The sequence below is a fragment of the Triticum aestivum genome, chromosome 1B, assembly GCF_018294505.1.
Source record: "Triticum aestivum cultivar Chinese Spring chromosome 1B, IWGSC CS RefSeq v2.1, whole genome shotgun sequence".
Classification (NCBI taxonomy): Eukaryota; Viridiplantae; Streptophyta; class Magnoliopsida; order Poales; family Poaceae; genus Triticum; species Triticum aestivum.
Genome location: NC_057795.1, coordinates 14,596,383 through 14,602,902, shown reverse-complemented (window position 1 = coordinate 14,602,902; position 6,520 = coordinate 14,596,383). Strand labels below are relative to the sequence as shown.

At 40.0% G+C, this 6,520-nt stretch overlaps 1 long non-coding RNA gene across 1 annotated transcript; it reads right to left on the bottom strand.

Annotated features, from left to right (window-relative positions):
* Nucleotides 1-505: 505 nt before the first annotated feature.
* On the bottom strand, nt 506-3,291 carry LOC123084618 (uncharacterized). The gene is made up of 4 exons (XR_006439374.1): nt 2,927-3,291; nt 2,206-2,358; nt 1,106-1,222; nt 506-719 (listed from the first exon to the last, which is right to left on the bottom strand). It is a non-coding gene; the product is annotated as an uncharacterized lncRNA (long non-coding RNA).
* Between the last annotated feature and the right edge of the window lie 3,229 nt (nt 3,292-6,520).

The window sequence follows — 6,520 nt, the reverse complement described above, 5'->3', positions numbered from 1 at the left end:
CACAAATTACCCCCTAGTGACATTTTATGGGCGTCACAAGCATCGTCACGGAATGCCCATCACAGATTACTCCTAGTGACAACCCGTGAACCAAACGTCACCAAAAATGGACCTTCGGTGACATTTTCTTGTATGTCATCAACTTGGTATTCCTGTGACGAGCGATTAATGTCACATGCCAGGTCCAAGTATGGCGTAGTCTACCATATTCAATGACGAAGCAACGTCACTGACTTTTAGCTCATTATGATATATTTTATTTAGATTTATATTATGATGGCTTACCAATCAAATATATTCCAAATGCATATCCCAATAAGTATTTAATTCACATCACATTGAGGAAGATGACATTATAAATTGAAACGAAAGACAAAATCATATTGTAAATTCAATTATATCCGCCAAATGATCTTCCAAATAGCGATGACAGTAAAACATAACACCGATTCACAAGTTTGACAATCATGACAATATACATGTTGAAAAGTAATATTTAGATAACTAAAGACCACAAAAGTGTTGTCCTGGTTGATTGCAGTGCTTGTTCAGCACCAATCTTTCATCACAAAAGGATGGCATTTCATCACGTTGCTTCTTTTCCCAAGCTTCATTCTTATCTTGCTGGCTCATTACACTACTTTTCTTGCTACTTCATCCCCATCTCTTCAAGTGTTGTCTCTTGTGCTACAAGTCTCGCAGCTAACTCCTCTTGATGCCTATAAATCAACAGCGTTGCATAATCATTGGACAAAAAAAGATGAGACATGATCATTAGATGAAAACAGATAAGACAACAAAGTATAAGGGTTTGGCTAAGAAGTTTATAGTATATCAAATTTTGAATCTAAAATGAGAAGTACATTATTAAATGTCTAGGAAAGCATGTGGATGAGCAAATGAAACAGTAAACTCAACAATAAGTTCTAATAGTCAAATAACATGCATAACCAAGAGCTAGATTTCATTTATCAATCTTGAAAAGCAGCAAGCTTCACCAACAAGACAACAAGTCAGTAACGCAATTGTGTTTTCAATTCACTATCACGAGTGCACCGTGCACATAAAACCGGAAAATAAGAAAAACAACACAAAGAAAAAATACCATAGCTACTTGTCATTTGCATCCCTCTCTATCCTTTTGTTCAATTCTTTCTTCTAGATCTCGGATCCGTGCTGATGAAGCAGATCTCTTGGATTTGTGTTTTTGGCATGGCTGAACCTTCAAGTACATGGATCAAACAAGTCACACAAAAGGAAGGTAGTGAATCAACATTGACTTATGCAAGTTAGCACTAATTCCAATAAGAAGGCAGTGAACAGAGAAAGCATGATCTAGATTAATTAGTATGAGAGTAAAAGAGTGGAGGACAAAAAATGTGAATCAATCTGCAGGTGATTAGTCAATTATTTATTATACTTATAGTGCACACTGACATACACATGATATGAGCAAGATGGAATTAAAGCGAGTGAATCGACATTGATGTACGTATTATTTAAGATTTAGGCTAGCACAATATATGATGTGATGATGTTTCCAACAAGTTATTATGGAGGTTCGATGTGAAGAAGTTTCCAACAAGTTACTATGAAGGTTTGGTGTCTAATAAATGTGTACATAAGGTGTCATGTTCATTCAAACGTGTGATCATGAGGAAACCTTGCTTAAGAATTTACACTATATATATGGAAAGTAAAGATCATACTAGTTGTCGCTATGCCCGAAGGAAAACTAAGTAATGGACCAAACTTTGCTTCTCAATTTTTTCTGCGTAACTTCTGATTAATCGCTGTTATTTTTGTACTTTTAAGTCTGCTTACCCAGATATAGCAAATGATAGTACTAAAAATATCGCAGGAAATTTTCTATAACTTCAATGTTGTAAGCATACTGTAATTGAGACTCGAAATAGCTAAAAAAAGGTTAAACCGTAATCTGCTCTAATTAGAAAATCGAGTACAACATCAGTGTTTTGGTCGTAGTTTGCAAACCGTAAATCCGAACAGAACCAAATTGATACCGTTGTAAAGCTTACGAGCAACCTCACAACTTCTGCAATTGGCTTAGTTTCAGATTAATTACGGTTCAGATCCAGTTTTACAACTAAGCTCACTCAGGTTGATGCCATCTGTCAATCTTTTCCAGTTAAGAACTAATAAGAATCAGCCCATGGGAATTGAACAACGATGAGCTCATCTAACCTGTTTAGTTCCGAGACTCCTTTCTTTCTACCCTGTTTTTCTTATTTTTTTGCTTGGTCATTGGTTCAGACAATGCTGCATGTACACTGTACTTGTGCTCCCACTTGTGTCCCTGTATCCAGTAGTGTCTCTCTCCTTGCAATTACTATTACACTGTTGAAAAGAGAGCAATAAAAGAGCAAGGAGTGCACGCTATCAAATTAAATGGTAGAAGGAGAAGATTGAACCGTACTAGCGTCAAGAACATTCACACATATTCAAGGCTGCCAGTATAAAAAAACATTCAGAAATATCAGATGGCACCAAAAGGTAATTCATGCAAATTCAAATTACAAGTAAGGTTGTTTCTGGCTCGTCTGCTTAGCTAGCCAGGCAGAGTACAGTTAACTTTAGATTTTGGGTCATCCACTAACTTTTACACATGAGATTAATATAATTAAAAAAAAATGAAGGTCAACTCATTGAATAATTTCTGAAGTTGCCACTTTGAAACGTACAGAAGAATATGGCCATAATCGGACAACATATATTGTAGTAATATAAGGAGCATCCATGGAAAAGAAAACATCCACAATTCAGTTAAACAATAGATCATTATGAGGCCGTAGCAAACCTTATTTTTGACAAAATTCAGTAAAAGCTTGATCATTATCTGACTATGAAAAAACGTAATACCATTAGCTGACACACACATGGATCAAATGGGGTAGGAGGAACAGACCTGTGGGGAAATCTACGCCGGCGAGTACGCTGGTGGGATGAGGCGGGATGATCGATGTGATGGGTTGACGCAGTAGGCTCCGGCCAGGGCGAGCCTGGATGAGGATATGCTGTCACCTGCCGAGGCTGGCTGCTCCGATGTTGGCCGGCGAGGCATGGCGGCCGGTCCTTGCGAGCAGCAAGCGCGGAGGCCGGTCCTTGCGGTGACCGAGCGCGGCGGCCGGGGCTTGACAGGAGCGCGGCGGCTGGGGCTTGAAGGGAGCGGGCAAGCAGCCGTCCGGGAGAAGGCGCATGGCGCTGGTGCTCAAGGGCGCGGCGGCGGCTGGTAGGGCGCTCCGAGATCCTCCAATATCGCCTCGCCGTTGGATGCGGTGGGGGGGGACAAGGGGGTGGGGAGATAGGACCCTTATTAATAGAATAGTCAAAATATATATAATTGCATTTTAAGTAGATAATAGAGTAGTAAATTAGTTTTCCTTCCTTTCTGTATTCGTAATTGCCTCCAATAAAAAAACTGGTTTAGATACACATCCATCCATTCAACGGAAGGGGCAAAACAGCAGCCAAATCTAGTTTCGGGTATATATAACCCTTATAGTGCAAGATCATAATAAAGAAGCGTTCGCATAACATGCATTACAAAGTGAGGAGTCCATGACGTCGCATGTTTGAACTCCGGTACCAACTTTTTTTCCTTATACAATGTCATTTTCATTTTTTGAATAGAATGAATTTGTATCCTGTACATTATCATTTTCATTTTTTAGTAGAACAACACAACTTCCGCCATACGAGCCACTACTTTTTTTAGGGGTTTCCTAACCACTGTTTTTTATTAGATAGAACAAAATAATTAGTTAATTATAGTGCTCAGTAACGTTTGCAGAAACCATGGCAGATCTCATGCCAACACTAACATAAGGGTCATGTTAAAATAGTATTGATGTACAAAAAAAATAGCATTGATGCATGGGCCCAACCGTTCAATAACCCGTGAAGCATCTATGATGAGTCTCGCTGCTAGATGCTACATGACGAAAAAAGGAATTTCACACATTCATAATAAATCAGTGACTCTAGTAGGTTCGTCATAGAAATTATAAGACTGCCATAGAAATTGGCAACCAGGTGGCGTCAACGGCCGAGGTGATTCAGTGACATCCATCGTCACCGATTTGCAGTAATATGTGACGTCACCTATAAGAAGTCACACATAAGGTATTTATGTGACATTCCCAGCCATTGGCACTAGGATTTTCGTCACCGTATCTCAATTCTCTTGTAGTGGCACCACATGTTGCCTCCACTTGAATCTAATCCACCAGCACAAGCTATTTAATCATCATCATAGTCATAACATCAACAGTAGTTATTTAATCATCATAGTCATAGTGTAGCACATCGTCATCTTCAAACTCATTCTAGCTAGCTAATCACCACCAACACTAGCTGCGGTAGCTATCTAATCACCCCCAACACTAGCTAATAAAAATCATCAGAGTCATTACCACCAACACTAGCTATTTAATCATCATAGTCATAGTGTAGCATATCATAATTTTCAAACTCATTTCTAGCTAGCTGATCACTTCTGCTGCTCTCTCTCTCAGGTAAAATAACATAAAACATGTGTAGCACTCCTTCTTCATCAAGTTGGAGCATGCAGATGAACTTGTCTCCTAATCGTGGGCTGCGCTTCTGATTGCTGTCCTCTAATACTTCTCTGCGATCGTTCAAAATTTTACTCCAATCTTTCACTATTAAGCATTCCTCGCTATTAGAAATCCTCAATGCACTAAAGTGCAATATAGGATATCTTGGCCGTAAGCTAACAATTGTCATCTGACCTTTAGTCTCGATCCAATGAGGCACAACATTCAGCGGGAGTCCCTGTTGAAGAACATTTTATAGTAACATACTTAGCAATGAAGTTTAGCGTAAAAAATAATGTATGCAAAAGATGCACTGAGTACAAATAGTAAAAATCTTACCATCTTTCCTAAATAGATGTGACCGTAGTTCAATACAAACACTATTGGTCGCACGTTTTGAGTACTAAGATTTGCATGTCCAAAATAATAATTTGTCTTGACAGTATGAAGATCCTCAAGCCATGAAACATAATGACTTATCTCCTCGCAGCTTAGTTCAGCCCCGGGACAACAGTAGGTCCTGTCTACCAAGCGTTGGACATGTTTGCTTGATTGGGAATAAGCTGTCAATAGAAATTAGTTGCAACTACTTTTGAATAAACAATATCAAAGACATAAATATGGTTGAGAAACTCACATAATGGTAGAACTGGAGGTGTCTTCACATTGACCCAGATGTCGGTATTACCTTCAATATCATCTTCTGGACGAATATCAAAGGTGATAACCATATCAGGCTCAAATGCATAAGTCTTGCATAGTGCTTGCCAAGTTTTGCATCCAAAATAGGTATAGGTATCTGCGTTGTGTAATTTTGCATGGAAAATACAACCATGCTCGGTCTTCAAGTAAACTCTCTTTACCTTCATAGTAGTTTTCATAGGACTAAAACCTATCTTATCCAAGATAAAAACTCTCGCATGGCAGGGATATGCTAGTAGAATAGTAAAAAAAATTATAAGTTGAAGCAAATGAAGAAGATGTCATGCTTAATTACGAAAAAAGACTTGTCCTCATGACTTACTGTATCCACTTCAAAGTTCTTGTCCAGCCTGATACTGAAGCACCTATCATCATCTAGGAAGATTCTGTCGCACAGGCCACGCTCGTCTTCACAGTCTTTGCAAATACCGAAATCCTTTTCGTCGCCAGACATTTCCTATGTTCATAGTTGAAACATTAATTGAAACAGATCAAAGACAACTACCAGGATACTCAACACACAAATCTGGGGCACTCGATATTTCCTACATATTCTGGCACAAGTCATGCCAAAATTCAAGGAAAAATCCGGCATGAACTTTGCTAAAATAGGACATATCGAGCGCTTGAAATTTGCCGGAACGGAAGTGAATCAACACTCCGGCAAAACATAGGCCACTCGGAGGTGTAACCTGCAAACATGACTGGCCACTTGGGCAAGCACATATCCTATTTGAGCAACGCAAGATATGCATTTCAAAATATCTTATAGGACTCAAATTAGCATGCATTTAATAAGCAAAAGTAAATCATCTCATGCGTCCGTACATCGTCGAATATTATCACTAATACATCCCGAATAGTATCATGCATATAACATCACTAATACAACTAAAACCCTAGCGCACGACGGGTATCGGCACGGGCGGTGGACACCGACAGAGAAGGAACCATCACAGGATCATAGCTCCAGTGAGATCCCTGAAGAACCTGCCAGGTATTGGAGAACCTATGCTCCAACGCAAACAAGTAGCAACGGAAGTGCGCGTCCTCCTCACTGACATGGTGATGTACCACCTCCGCGGGGTCCTCGAGCCTCTGGACCGTCACTTGCCCACGCGACCGCCACCAAAGAAGGTTCTGGTCAACGACAGGCTGGCTCCACACCAACCTGTGCACCCCGGTAGGTAGCGCCTCCCAGTACCACCCCGGCGGAGCCAAGTCCCGGACATGGCCCATGT